This window comes from Neomonachus schauinslandi, chromosome X (genome assembly GCF_002201575.2).
Source record: "Neomonachus schauinslandi chromosome X, ASM220157v2, whole genome shotgun sequence".
Taxonomy (NCBI): domain Eukaryota; kingdom Metazoa; phylum Chordata; class Mammalia; order Carnivora; family Phocidae; genus Neomonachus; species Neomonachus schauinslandi.
The window spans coordinates 13,289,378-13,304,435 of NC_058419.1; the positions used below are offsets into that span (position 1 = coordinate 13,289,378).

Sequence of the window (15,058 nt, forward strand, 5' to 3'; positions counted from 1 at the left end):
GGGGGCTTCAATAACAAATATTTATTTCTCATAGTTCTGGAGGCTGGAAGTCCCAGATCAGGGTGCCATCATGGTCAGGTTCTTGATAAGGGTCCTCTTTCTGGTGTATGGACAGCTGTCTCCCCACTGTCTCCTCACATGGTGGAGGTGGTAGAGACACACCTTGTCCCTTGTAGAGACACCAGTCCCATCATGGCGAGTCCACTCCAGTGACCTCATCCAATCCTAATTACCTCCCAAAGGGGAGACAACATGCATGGGGGTTAAGATTTGAACACATGTTTTTCGGGGACACAGTTTGACCCACAACAGTAGGTATACCCCTTTCTTTCTTATTTTCCCTATTTTATTTTTTAAAAAAGGAAAACTCCCCTCAACCCCAACAAGCTAATGGTACAGGAATAACTTGACTTGTAAATTAGGATGAAAAGTCATAGACTGCTAGAGCATGAAGAGGAAGCTCTAGAAGATACCATCCATTTCTTTTATTTTCCAACTGAGGCCTAGTGGGAGGAGAGTATTTGGTTATGGTCAGAAATCTGGTGAGGGGTAGAACGAGTCATCAATCTCCTTAGGTTTCCTAACTCTCAGGTCAGGTTTTTTTTTTTTTTTTTCCATTACTTCTTTTTTTAAAAAATTTTTATTATTATTTTTTATTATTATTTTTAAAGATTTTATTTATTTATTTGACAGAGAGAGACACAGCGAGAGAGGGAATACAAGCAGGGGGAGTGGGAGAGGGAGAAGTAGACTCCCCGCTGAGCAGGGAGCCCGATGTGGGGCTCGATCCCAGGACCCTGGGATCATGACCTGAGCCGAAGGCAGACGCTTAATGACTGAGCCACCCAGGCGCCCCTCAAGTCAGTGTTTTACTTGGTAAACATGTCTGAGACCATGCATCCCTGGCTGCTAAGCACCATGGCGGACAGGGCTAGAAAGGTAACAGCTTTTTTTTGAGCAGGGGGCAAAGACAAGGCAGCACTTTACAGCTACATTGTAACTAGATCCTGCATCTTTTCCATTACTTCTTGATAACAATGCTGATGGTTGTGGTTGAAAACTTTCATGTGGCAACAGTGCATTGAGGCAAATTCCTGTAAAACCAGAAATAGCTGGGAAAGTGGGAGCCAAGGTTGGTCCTGCCAATAGTTGGAGTTCTTGGCTGTCTATTGGGGAGGGGGGAAATTGACAGCCAAAAGCCCTGCCAGGTTCCCAACTCTGTCTTCTGCCCATTTCAGCTCAATGCATCAATATTTTTATTGAGCTATTAACCCGAATGAGGCCCTGGGGATTCGCTGATGAGAAGAGTAAACACTGTCCCTGCCCTCACAGAACTCACAGTCAAGCAATGGCTGAAACAGTGCTAGACTCAACTCATTTATCTGAGAGCTGGGAGAGGAGAAGGGCCTGACAGGGGCACCCAGTTCAACTGGGGGTGGGGGAGCTGAGGCCCAAAAGATGATTAGGAGTTATCCGGAAAATGAAGAGTGGAGAGGGGTTGGAGGTACAGGAGTGTTCCCGACAAAGGGAAGGTGTGCGTGATGGCTTGGAGGTGAGCAAGAACAGCACATGTTGGAAGGACTGAATGGAATTCAGTTAGGGTGAAGCACAGTGTATGGGGGGGGGGGGGGGGGGGCGTCACGAAGAGCTTTGCAAACTTTATTTCAGGGATTTGATTTGATTTCCCCTGAGGCAGTGGGAAGTTATTTCAGGGGGGTCTAGGTGTGGAGTAAGTATTCAGGATAGGGACTCCAACCCCCAAATGAGAATGAGCAGAGCTTTATTCTGAATAAAGAAGGCATCAGGATATCTCCATTCAGGGTAGAGCCACTTTCCGGTCTTTTACTCTCCATATATGTGGGTTCACAATTAGCTCCAGCATCTGCCTCAGGCCCTGGTTGTAGTCTGTGGTCCTGTGTGTGCATGTGTGTGCGTGCCTGTGCGCATACGCACCCTTATGCTGGCCCACGCAGGAACACTTAAAGCCTAGTACATATTAGCCTTGTTTTTTAACTTAATAGCCTTGGTAATTGCCCCAGGGCCTCTTCCATCTTTTTGCGATAGTTTGCTCTGAGCTTAGAGTTTCTCTGGATCTACTTGTACCTTCCTGTGCAGGATTTGAGCTATGGCTTCCTCTTTACCTGTCGATCTGAGCCTCTGTGCTTTTTCCATCTCCAGGGAATAACTCAAATTCTAGTACAAGGAGCATCCTCTCGTCTCCCAGTTGTTAACAGTGCTGCAGTTAGATCCTGTTAGGCAGTGGAGATTAGTTCATTGCCTTTTTAAACAATTATTGTTCCCCTAAAGAGCCCTTTTTTCCCTAACCCCCCCCCATGAAATTTTAATACCAGAGATAGGCTGGGCTGCATTTCTCTTTGTATATTATATGTATATCTGTGCTTCGTATATAAAAAGAATAAGGCTTAACTTACATTTTTATAACATGCAGGATTAAGAATGACATTTTAAAGATAAAAGTCAAATTAACAATTAAAAAGCTACTAACAATAAACGTATTTGTTTATTTGTAGTTGCAGAGTAACTTTTATATACTTAAAAATTGCTACGGGTCAAATTGCATATGTAGCTTTCCAATTTATAGAAATGTGTAATATTAGTAACAATGTGACCAGATTAAAAAAAAATCGTTCTAAATTGTTTTTCTAGTAAAAGCAAACAAATGGAAAAAAATAAATTCACTTCTTAAAAACACTTCCAGTGAACTTTTAACTATTCCTTGATCTGGGAAAATACCTTCTAATTTAATTGGCTGCTAGATATTTACTCCGATCTCGCCTACAGTTTCTTTGCATTTGACATAATTAGTGATTAAATAGTGTACTAAAATATAAATCGAGGACCAAATGTAAATAATATTCCCAAGGCAGCCAACGGCAACTAATAGGCACTCACATGCCACCTCTTGCTATATAATTTCTAGGATGAGCAATCAATCCAAAGAAAGTCTTCCAATCACAACTATGTATTGATCATAGTTTTGTAGTACTGATCTTGCATATGTTTTTTGTATCATCTATGAATTAATTGTCAATGCTGCTCATCTGATAGCCAAGAAAAGCCAATGGGAGAAATTAAATTCTAAGCAATAAGATTTTGTTAAGGAGGGTGAAGTTCAGAGGACCACAAACCATTGTAATATGTAAGTTTTTTTTTGCTTCCCTCCCTAAGAAACAACTTTCACCCTCTTGGAGTCCGTATTGCCTCCAGGAGACTGCATGGTTTATCGGATTATATCCTCTTAGGAGTCTTAATTCCCTAATATATAGGGCCTAGGAAAGCTGGGTATTAAAAGGATATAGGGCAGAAGATCAGAAAAGATTCAGGGCATGAACCATTGTCCAAGTAGGGTACGGAAACAAGGGGACTCAGGCTACTTCAGGGGGCAGATGAGGGTTGTTTTCCAACAGGAAAATGGAAGGTGCACTATTTGATAAGAATCCCAAGCCACCACTTCCAGACAAAGCCCTTCTCTTCCACACCAACTCATCTACCTGTGCCCCAGGGAGGAAGTCACTGTGGATAGCTGAGTTTGACTATTTGCCCTTTAGGTACCAAAGGAGTTTTAATGTGAAAAATTTGAGCAGGTATCTTTCTCAAATGTCCTAGTCACCACTTGAAGCAAATACTGCTGAATATAACTTACCTTTTATTGGAGGCTTAAAATCTTCCTAAGAAGAATCAGTTCTTGAGGTGTGAGGCACACTTTATCTGCCAAATGGTCTGAGACCACTCTGGGTTCTTGGGCTGATGTTTCTGAGTTTTGTTTTTGTTTTTGTCTCCTTTCTTGGCGGGCCAGTACCTGTCTCTTTGACTTGTTAGTGGCTTACTGGTAGCATTCATTCTCCTCGCTGTCATTTGATGGTTCTCAGATTTCGGATGGAGATCAGTAGCCAACCCTGTAAAAACTTTGTATAAAGTAGGAGCAAGGAAGTTCTCGGTGAGGGGCTGTCCTGTGAATACATTTTGTAGGACTGTGTGTGTGTGCGTGCACGTGTGCTCATGTTCTCCTCTCCCTGTTATCACCTGAGCTCTGGATTGGTGAAATGCACAAGTAAGTTTTGTGCTGGATAAGCAAGTGATTGGTGTACTGTCTTCTCAGAAGAGTTTATAGAAAGTGTACATACGAAGAGGTTTATCTCAATGGGCCACTCAAGACTACTTTTGAAGGGCTTCGGCCTTGAATCAGGGGCTACAAATTTCTAATTCATAAAAAAAGTAACCCATGGGAGTACTAGGTTGTTTTGTATGTGGTGGTATGTACCTGCTCAAGTAATCTTTTCAAGTAGCATTATCCAATGGTGTTATTAAGAAGTGCTAATTAACATTTGGTTGGGAAAATGTAATTACTTGAATGGGAATTTTGACCCAGATACTTAGCTGCTATTCTTATGCCATTTTTCACTTAAACACACTTTTCTTTCACTAAACATACTAACCAGATATAATGTTAGTAGCCCTTATAAGTGTGAGCACTTTAAATTTTCAGCATTTGTCAAAATCAAGTCCTTGTGTATTGACCCTGTGTCTGTGTAATGAAGTATTCTCAGTGTAACACAGTACGTGGGGCCTCTTGATGTCAATTCCATGTTTCTAGTTTAATTTTTAAACCTTTAATCTTATGTATCACAATAGTATATATTACATATATAGGTCTTGAAATGGAAAACCTTTGAAATGGTGCAAATTAATGATGTATTAAGTATCACGATTTGAAGAAGGCAGTGAAAACATCCTGAAAAAATAGAGGAAGAGTAAAGAAAGGAAGAAAAGCGAAGAGAGACAAAGAATCCTCAAGGGGAATAATAGGGCTTTGCAAGTACATTGCCAAATCACCAAGACTGACAGCAGAAAAGGTCAAGGCCATTTTAACATTGCAGGAGACGAAATCCAGGTTGCCTTTGAGAAGTAATGCTGTTTTGACTAACTCAGAATTCTACTAAAGATTTGCTGTTGGCGACAAAAGGGAATCACAGCAGGACTGAGGCCTGCTACCTCATTGTCTGACAGATTCTTGTGTTCTGGGCAGGGCGGGTCAGGACCCTATTGGGTCTGTCCCCAGGAATGTCAAAATACTCTCTAGGCATCCAAGCCTCTGGGGATTGGCAAGGCCTGTTGTGCGTTGAGGGCTAAACTGACATTAGGGACTCACTCATTACTGCCAGCAGCTCAATTACAAGTCCCCCAATGTGGCTGAAACTTCCTGGCCTTTCAGTGTTAAAGATGGACACACCATATTTATTTGTTTCTGTTTTTCGACAGACTTTGTGTTGCTTTACCATAATATTTCATGGTTTGTCGTAACCACTGGCCACTGACAGTGGAGGCCCCATTTACATCGAAGCATGCTGGATCGGTGCTGATTTGGGAAGAGTTTTTAGGGTAATTATATTCAGAGTCATTTTTTCCCCTTTATTCATTTGAAAAAAAGGTGGCCTTTAGGATTTCTTGTGTAGGCTGCATACACCAAACATACCCTCTCACTGGGAAATTCTATCCTTCTTGCTGAGAAATTTTAGCATTAAATTATAGTCCCAAATTATAAGGAGGCAATTCCTGGATAGCATTTGAATAGGCAGGTGTGTGTTCTGTATGGGGCTGACCATGGGGGTGGGGTGAATAAGGAAACGGGGGCAGAGTGGGAGGAAGGTAGGAGCTGAGAAGAAAAGCGGTTATCATCCACTTCTGTCTTTCATTTCCTCCAGGCTCACACATTTGGCAAGTAAGCGTGTAAGTAGAGAGCCTTCTGTGAGCCCAGGGCATCCCCCTGTGAAGGGAGTCCTTGGCTACTCATCTGCCTCTGCAGAAAGAAGGGAGGATGTTCCCACGATCTGGGGACACACATGCTCCGTGTATTCTCCCTGAAATTCATATCCAATCAGAACCCCAGAATGGGGCTTTATTTGGAAATAGAATCCTTGCAGTTGTAATCAAGTTAAGATGAAGGCCGTACAGAATGAGGGCAGGCCCTAAATTCAGTAACAGGTGTCTTTATAAGGAAAACGAGATTTGGAGATAGACACCTCCAGGGCCCTGTGGAGATGGGCGCAGAGATTGGAGTTAATGCAGCTACAAGCCAAGGGACCCTACAGGTTGCCGGTAACCACCAGAAGCTCAAAGAGGCTGGAGGAGCCTTTGGAGGAAGCATGGCCCTGCAGACACCTTGATCTCAGACTTCTGGCCTCCAGGACTGTGAGGGAACGCATTTCTCTTGTCTGTGGTATTTTGTTACAGCGGCCCTAGGAAACCAGTACATTCTGTAAATAAGGCCTGAGGACGACCCGGGTAGGTGGATCCTCTCAGATGCCATTTGTAGACTGAGAAGCTGAGTTTTCTGCCTCACTTGCGGCACAGATATTTCGTGAGCACCTGCGATGGGCCAGGTACTTGGAGGGTTATAGGTGGCTAAGTGTGGCCCTGGCCCCCAGGAAGCTCCCCGAGTGTGTATATGGCGTCGTGATCACTTCCTCTATATTGCGGGGAGGGGGAGCGCTAAATGGAGTTGGATTTTCCTCAGAGGCCCTGTAACACTAGGCTGTTAGTCCTGGGCTGTCTTTATCAGTTTATAGGCTTCTTTGATCGGCTTTTTTGGGTGTCTCTTCTTGATTCAAAGAAGACTAACAGGAGATAGGCCAGTCTGAGGAAATCCAGATGGAGATGTGCTCCCTCCCCCAGCTCCTCTCACCTGATTCTTTCCTCACCCACAGAAGTTGAGGGGACCATAGCTTAATTTTCCTTCGAGAGAGTGTTGGGATCTAGGAAGGTTTCTTAGGCTGGTGACATTTCATGCGGATTTTGAGGAATTTCTCTGGTGGGAGAAGGGAGGGAGGCAGAGGGTGGAGGCATCCTTGGTGGGGAAGGCATTTCAGGTGGAGGACAGAGTGGGGAGGGGAAGGTGCCGGGTCCGGCTGGGGCTGGGCTACCGCACAGCTGGGGTGTACATTGTGTGGCTTTGTCGGGAGTGGAGGGAGAGGAGGAAGAAAGCGAGGTTGAGGCCATGATGAGCAGTTTTTTTCTTTTTTCCTGTTTTTAACATCTTTATTAAAGTATAATCGACATAAAACAAACAGCATGTATTTCAAATGTATACTTTGATAAGTTTTGCTGTCTGTGTACGCCGTGAAAGCATCACCACAGTCAGGACAGTGAGGGAGTCTGTGAAGTCCTACCTTTTCTAATTACATATCTGTGTAAGACTGAACTTTCGTCACGCGCCTCAGCTATAACAACCTATCCCAGCGAGTCGAATGCAGAAGCAAGTGTGAAAATCCAGCTATCCTCTATTAAAGCAGACATGAAAGAGATTTGCAAAAACACAAACCATTGGTACTCTTGCCTCCATTTTTGGTTGTTTTAAAAAATATGGTTGTTCTCAGTAAAATGTGGTTATTTTTAATAAAAATTGTATTTATGTAACCACGTAATTCTTTATATTAACATGTAGTAAGTAGGTTTATAATGGCTAACTGTAAATGTATTAATACCTGAATAGATTATAAACTTTCAGTTTTAATTTATTTTTTCAGTTATTTATTTATTTATTCATTCATTCATTCATTTAAGTAATCTCTACACCCAACACGGGGCTCGAACTCACGATCACGAGATCAAGAGTCACATCCTCTTCCCACAAAGCCAAGCAGGCGCCCCTCAGTTTTAATTTCTAGTGTGATGAATATTGACAGATATAACCCATATAAATAAATGCCCTTTGGGCTCCTCAGTTATTATTTGTTTCAAGAAATTGTCCTGTTTTTCCCCCTGCCACCTCTCAATTATTTTTAAGAATCTGAGATCACAGCATTTGAGGATTGTTGCTATAGAGGGCTTTGAATGCTATGCCGAGGTTCATGGAATTTTTTTTTTTTTTTTTCACCTAAGTGGTGGGGACGAATTGAAGATCTTTCCAGCAGAGGAGTGATGGGCTCTGCCTTGAGTATAGAAGGATGCCTCTGGCAGCATAGAGATGGGGAAGACCGCAAGTGTCCAAGCATGGGAGAAGGAGAACCTGCCCAAGGGACCTGGCCATGGGGCTGGCGGGAAGTGCTCTGCCTTAAGGGGTAGTCAGGACAGAAGGTACAATCCCAGGATATTGTTCTCAGAGTATGTGGTAGTGAACTGGCCCCCCAGAAAGGGGAGGGTCTCAGGCAGTGGTTAAGAGGGAAGCAGCTTCTTAGTTCCAGGGTTTCTGGCTAGCCTGTAACAGCTCTTCCAAACTAGGGGGCCTATTACTTGGGCATGAGTAATGTGGAATCAACAGCCCAGATTACCAAATAAATATCCAAACATGAATGTGCTTAGAGACCCTGGCTCCATCCTCAAAATCTGCATAGCAGGGTTCTCAGAGGCAGGAAGTCCCCCAGTGGCCTTTTAATCTCATGGGTTCCTTGTACTGTCCATCCAGCTTTTCCAACTTAGAGGGGATGTAGTGTTTGCATTGCTGAGCCCTAACTTTGCCAGGGTGTTGTTTCATTATTATTTTGAATGGCCTGAGACCACTCTCCAAATGCTCATTCTTCTTTCCATTAAAGAAAGACCTCTACTTGCCAATATCGCTTTAGCTTTAGCTCATGTTCTATGGGGATGATGGCCATTGGCAACACCACAATGAAAACAACATTTTGATGAGTGCTTATTCTGTTCTTTTCATATAGTACTGTATTTAATCCTCATAAAACCTATGAGGGTGGTATTCTTTTTATTCCATTGTACATGTGAGGAGGAATCCAAGGCTCAGAGTGGTACCACCACTTGCCCAAGGTCCCGTGGCTTGAAAGTGGCCACACCTGGCATTGAACCCTGGTGGACCGGTACCAAGTCATCTTTCTTAGCCACTGAACTATACCTGAAAACCACAAATCACTTCTTCCCCCAAACAGTTAAGAGTTAGAGAGGTCTACTATTTAGTGGCGGATTTGGAAGAACCATGTACTTAATTAAAGTTTTCCTGGAGAGAGTACTTTGTTATTCTCTGGAAGTTTGCACCTTGTCTATTTTTCTTGTGTGCAGTTCCATTTATGATGTTTTTATGTGGTTGTGTTTTTATCTTTCCCTTTCTGCGAGCTGTCATTTTTATCTATAGAACCTATAGCTGATTATGCCATTTTCTCACATGACAACTAAAATATTGACAATAAACTTCTCAGTCATTGCTTGCAGCTTAGAAAAAAATGTGGTAAAACACATTTATCATAACTCCGTTTTGGGTACTATCTGTCTTCATATTCAGGTGACAGATGCACTTGTGAAGAACGGGTGTTTACAGCACTGATTTAGATCTCACGGAAGGAAGGTGGTGGTCTCGCTTAGCCTGTGGGCTCCTCAGCAGAGCCTGTACCTTGAGTTCTTGAGCCCTGCAAAGTCTTAATTTGGCCTGAGCTCCAGGGAGCTCTTCTTCTGGTTCTCAGACTAATCTGTGTATCGGTCCCAGGCTGCACTAGACCCATGACCTTATGTTCACAGAAGTGCATATGGCTTGAGGTGAGTCATCAGGCACATGCTTTTAGCAGCCGGTTAACAAATCTTGACTGAGTACCCACTATGTGCTTATTAGCACCAGAGTACTGAATTAGATAGATATGATCTCCATCTTCATGGTTTATTAGGGGAAACAGAACATCGAAGAGCTAAACAGAAACCCATTAATAAGAGAAGTGGAGAAAGGCTGCAGAGAAGATGCACAAGACTGGGAGGGCTGCCCTAGTCTAGGGATTCGGAGAAGGCTTCCCCAAGAAAGCAACTTTTCAGCTGGAATGGGAAGGATGTGGCGGGGTTGATCTCTGATGAGAAGGGAGGAGAGCATTGCTGGTGGAGGGATCCACAGATGAGAGGGCCCATCAGTGGAGGAAACAGCAACATGCTAGAGAACTGCAAGTCCAGCAGGGCTGGAGCAGGAGAGTGAATGGAGGGTGGCCCGAGATGATGCTGGCTTTGCACCTTTTCTATGGCAATGGGAAGTCATTAAAGGAGTGTAGGCCTGGGGTAACATGATCCGATTTGCATTTACATTTTGTAAAGGTCAATGCGGTTACTATTCATTCCACAAATAATTAATGAGCATTTAATACATTGCAGTGTTTGTCCTGGGTTCTGGGCATAAGTCAGGGAATAAAACAGACTAAAAAAGTCCCTGCCCTCATGGGATTTACATTTGTGCGTGCGTGCGTGTGTGCGTGTACGTACCTGCGTGGTGGGGGAGGTATAGTAAAGAAAGCAACAGGTACTTATAGAGAAGCAGCAGTGGTCCGGGAGTGTGCCCTGGGGGAAAGGGTGCCTGTTTACACAGAGCCGTGATGGAGGAGCTCAAGCTGAAGGCCGTGTTTCAGCAAAGGCCTGAAGGAAGTGAGAGACGGAAGCCTGACGGAAAAGTGTCCCAGGCAGATGATAGCAAGGTACAGAGGCCCTTAGGAGGGAAAATAATGGGGATGTTCAAGGCCCAGCGACAAGTCCAGGGCGGTTGGAATGGAGTGAGCAAGGGAGAGTGGTGGAAGCTGAAATCCCTGAGATCGTAGGGACCCAGGTCATGGAAAGTCTTGTTGACTGGGATAAGGATTTCAGCTTTCCTGCTCAGTGAGAGGGGAGCCATCGGAGGAATGATGTCAGCTGCATGTTGGCTTGACAAGGTCAGTCTGATTGCTGCCCACCCCCTATATTCCCTGGCCGCCCTGTTGGGGACAGAAGGAGATGACAACTTGGACCAGGGCTTTGTGGGTAGGAGGCAAGGTCAGAATGACTTAGTACAGAATGGATTTGTAGAAGGGGAGGAAGAGAAGCAGGGAGACCTGGGAGCAGCCTGCTGCGTGAGTGGGGGCCCTGGGGATGGAGCAGTGCGGGCAGGTCTGAGAGAGAGTTAGAGCACAGAGCTGACCCACAGGACTTGCTGATGGGTGGGATGTGGGGAGTAAGGGTAAGACTCCCAGGTTTCTGATTGGAGGAACTGGGTGATATCATTTCCTGGAAGCACTAGACAGAGCAGTGAGTAAGGTGGGTGCCTGATTCCACTTTGAATTGGGGTTAAGCTGGAGATACCTGTGAAACCTGAAAGGGGAGAAAAAGAGTAGCTCATTGGATGGACAAGTCTGGACTTCAGATGCATGGTGCATGCTGGAAATGTAGATTTGGACCTTGACGATAAAGATGTGAAGGCCAAGTTAAGCCATGGATTATGGATGAGCTTGTACAAGAGTAGAGTGTGCAGAGAAAAGGGCATGACCCAAGTTGAGGGACACTCTTTTTTTAATGTTGGGAAAAGCAAAATTGGTAAGACAGAAATGAAATGTCCAAGGGAGTGGAGGGAAAATCAGAATGATGTCCTTCACAGAAGCCAAGTGTTTCAAGAAGAGCAGTTGCCTTGGTCTGTTGCTTTAGTGCCTTTGTAGATGCTGCTCTTAGTACTGGGGCTTCCCTTCTCATCCCGCTCTGCAGATTTCTCCCACATTGGGCCTCATTTTACCTTTTGTGCCTATCAGCTAGTACAGTGCCTGGCATGTAGCTCTATTTCAGTGCTTGTTGAGAAAATGGATTAATGAATCTGTAATAGACCCACAGTGATGACAGGTCTTACTACGTTTAAATTATCTTTTTCTTCAAGGTACATACGAGAATCATTTTAAGATAAGCAGAACAAACACTTTCTCCCCCTTTCAGTCACCATTGTACAATTCTGGAAGCCTGACCATTCTTAGTACCTTTAATTGGCTGCCCTCCTTTGTGTAGTCTACTTTCAACGCTGTAAGGAATTTGACACTTCGTGTAGTAAGCTCTTTTAAAAAATATGCTAACATTTTGTTGTATTTTGAGTGATCTGACCATTCTCAAGTGTCTCTGGATACAAGTGAGGACACATAGCTCATGCCTATTTTTGTGGATTCCTGGGTGTTTCTTATAGTTCTTTGTAGATAGTGAGGTGCTCAGTAAATCTTTGCCTGACTTGCAGGGTAGGATGGTGACAGCTCTGTATTTATTAGTAACAAAAGTGATTTTGTATGGACAAGCTCAAGGGTTGGAATCAGAAGACCTGGGTCAGAGTCCACACTCTGCCTCATACCAACTGTGATCTGGACAAGTCGCTTGACACCCTTGAACCTCAGTTTCCTCTAATCAGAAGCAAGGGGCTCACACCTCACTCAGGAGGTATCCAGGAGGATCAGATGAGGTCGTGCAGGCGAAAGTGCTTTGTAACCTGGAACTTGGTCCCCCATGGAAGGTATGTCTGTTATTGAAACCCCAGCCAGAACATTCTGAGACCTAGGGAGACAGGAGCCTTACCCAACCTGTGCCAAGATGTGACGTATTGAGTTTTGGTAACTACTTCAGTCCCCTGCGCACTTAGGTCTATATGGAGGGAGCTGTTCCTGTGAAAAAGGCTGATGGGCTATGGGCCACAGACCTTCTCTTTGGACCCAGTGTGGACCTGGCATGACCACACTGTTTTTGTCCTTAGTGCAGAAATAGTCCCTGGGTTTGGGGGGGAGGGACAGATTGGCTGGATCCCGCTGCCTTGTTTCTTCAGCTGGCCTTCTCTACTTCCACACAAGCTTCTCTAAGGCAGTGAGAGAGGTGGGTAGTGACTTGGGTTTTGTAGTCGAGTAGAAGTGGGTTTGAATCCCATCTTTATGACTTATTGGATGTTTGGGCTTGAGAAAGCTACTTAACCCCTCTAAGCCTGTTTGCTTCTCTGCACCATGGGGCTAATGCGACTCCCTACCTCACAGGGCTCTTATGAGAAATAAAAGAAATGATGCATGTAATGTGCTTAACACAGTGCCTGGTGCACCCAGCAAGTGCTTAATAAACAGTGGTTGTCATTGTTATTATTGTTGATGTCGATTCCAGTGGGTCCTTTCAACTTTGCATCGGGAAAGGACAGTCCCTAGAGTTCATCTTGGGGCAGGAGAGCGAGGGAACGTCCACTGTTGAACCCTTACTCTATGACACAGTCTTCAAGGATGGTGACTGGAACTTGTTCATCTCCGTATCCCCAAGGCCCAGGGTAGTATGCTGGCCAGAGCAGGCACTGAATAGAAGGCAAAGAACTTGAACTTGAACTGGATACATAAAGGTTGCTTCACAGTGATTTGAAAACTTTTCCCTGAACATCCATGACACCCAGCTCATTAGATGAGTCAGTGCATAGGCTCAAAGTCAGCTCCATCATTGGGTATGAGGGTCGACATAATCAGAATGTTTTTGTGAGGAAGTTGGCAAAGGTGAATGAACGTTCCCAAAGTAGGGCCTGAGGACCCGGGAGCTTCGGCTGCTTCCAGCTTCCCACCCCTGGGCCAGGTCCCAAGTGGACCCCTTTGGTGGGCTTGGTCTGCTTAGCCTGACAGGCACAGCTATGCATGTGGCGTGTGCCTGAGGTCTATGTGGTGGTGAGGGGTGTAACAGCCATCGCCCTGCTAAGTGGCGGACTCAGGAGAGTGGCTGCAAACCAGAAGAGGACCTAGCAACTTCCACATCAGGCAGTGCATGAATGCCTCTTGAGAACTTTTGGAAATTTCTTTGGCATGTGTCCTGCAAGTTGAGTAGCTTCTGTGGCTGTGTGTGTGTGTTTGTCTAGCCATGCGGTTTCTTCCGCCCGACTCCACTCGTGAGATGCTTGTGTAATCCTCAGTGGGTAGGCTGTTGTGGCAAAGTGCGTAAGGCAGCCGGAAGTTCAAATCCTAGTCTTGCCATTTTACTGGACATGTTGTTTAACCTCTCAGCCAGTTTCTTGTCGACAGTTAGAACAGTAATGCAGACATTGTGGAGTGATGGTGAAAAGTCATGGGATTGCCAGGGTAAATTGACTACTTAAATGTCTGACATTTATTCATTCTTCCTACACTTACTGAATGCCTCCTGTGGGCCAGGCTCAGTGTGAAGTGTTAGAGATTCTGCCGAGAAGAGTGAGCACAGCAGGCCTGACGGCTGTCCTTCAGAAACCTGCTTACAAGGTGGGTCCTTGGCTGGTATCAGGGAATTTGGATTTCAGGAGGGTTCCCACCATTCCCTAAATGATAAAAAGGCTCACTGTGCCCAAACTGTTTGTGCAAACAATGTGGTTTATGCTGAATTCAGGGAGTCTGAAATTTTGATAGGTGCTTGGCAGAGTGTCTACATTACTGTCCCCAAAGAGAAACCTTGGACATTTAGTCGAGTGAGTTTCCCTGGTAAGACAGCATTTCACTTGACTAGACGCAACTTGTAGCTGTAGGAATTAAGCATGTTTAGTGTGACTTCCCTGGTAGAGGACTCTGGGAAGCTTGCATCTGGTTTCGCCCCTGGACTTCACCGCAGGTGCTTTTTCACCCTTTGCCGATTTTGCTTTGTATCCTTTTGTTGCAATAAATTACAGCCGTGAGTGCAACAGTCTGTGGAGTCCTGTGAGTCCTCCTAGGAGATCTTTGAACCTGGGGGTGGTCTTGGGGACCTCTGGCCCATGGATAAATGTAAATGTAAGGCACTTTCTTTGCCCTCAGAAAACTCACACTTTGAGATAGAAAGACCACCATGTAAGTATTTAATTACAATATAGTGAGTGAGGTTAGTGCGGGGGGCTGTGGTAGCTCTGACGAGGGGCATTGACTCTGGCCCCAGGCGGGCTGGAGAGCTTTCTGGAAGAGTTAACATTTGACTCGAATCTTGAAGGGTAATGAGAAGTTAGTTATGTGAAGTAGGAGGAAAAGACTTTAGACACCTGTAAAGTCTAACATGCTCTTCTAAATCATTTTAGATTTGATTCACTAGGCTCACTCATTCATCAAACCTGGGCTGAGGACTGTCTTAGACCACTGCATATTAGGGCTCCCAGAGTGAACAAGAATGGCCCCTGCTTTCAAGGCAGGTCTGGTAGTTTTGGGGTTGAAATGGCGGGGTTTTGAGGAAATCATGACGCAAGGTGATGTACACACTGATGAGAATGCCTAAGCTAGCCTGGGAGTAGGGAGTCAGGTAAGGCATTCTGTGAGAGGCAATGTCAAGATGAAAGGAGAGGTAAGTTTTAACCGAGATAGGAGAGAGGCATTCCAGGAAGAGGAAACAGCCCATGCAAAGTCCC

General features: G+C 44.8%; 1 non-coding gene across 1 annotated transcript; it reads right to left on the reverse strand.

The window, feature by feature from the left end:
* Positions 1-882: 882 nt before the first annotated feature.
* LOC123323517 lies at positions 883-1,013 on the reverse strand. Its single transcript, XR_006539451.1, has one exon. It is a non-coding gene; the product is annotated as a small nucleolar RNA SNORA63 (small nucleolar RNA).
* Between the last annotated feature and the right edge of the window lie 14,045 nt (positions 1,014-15,058).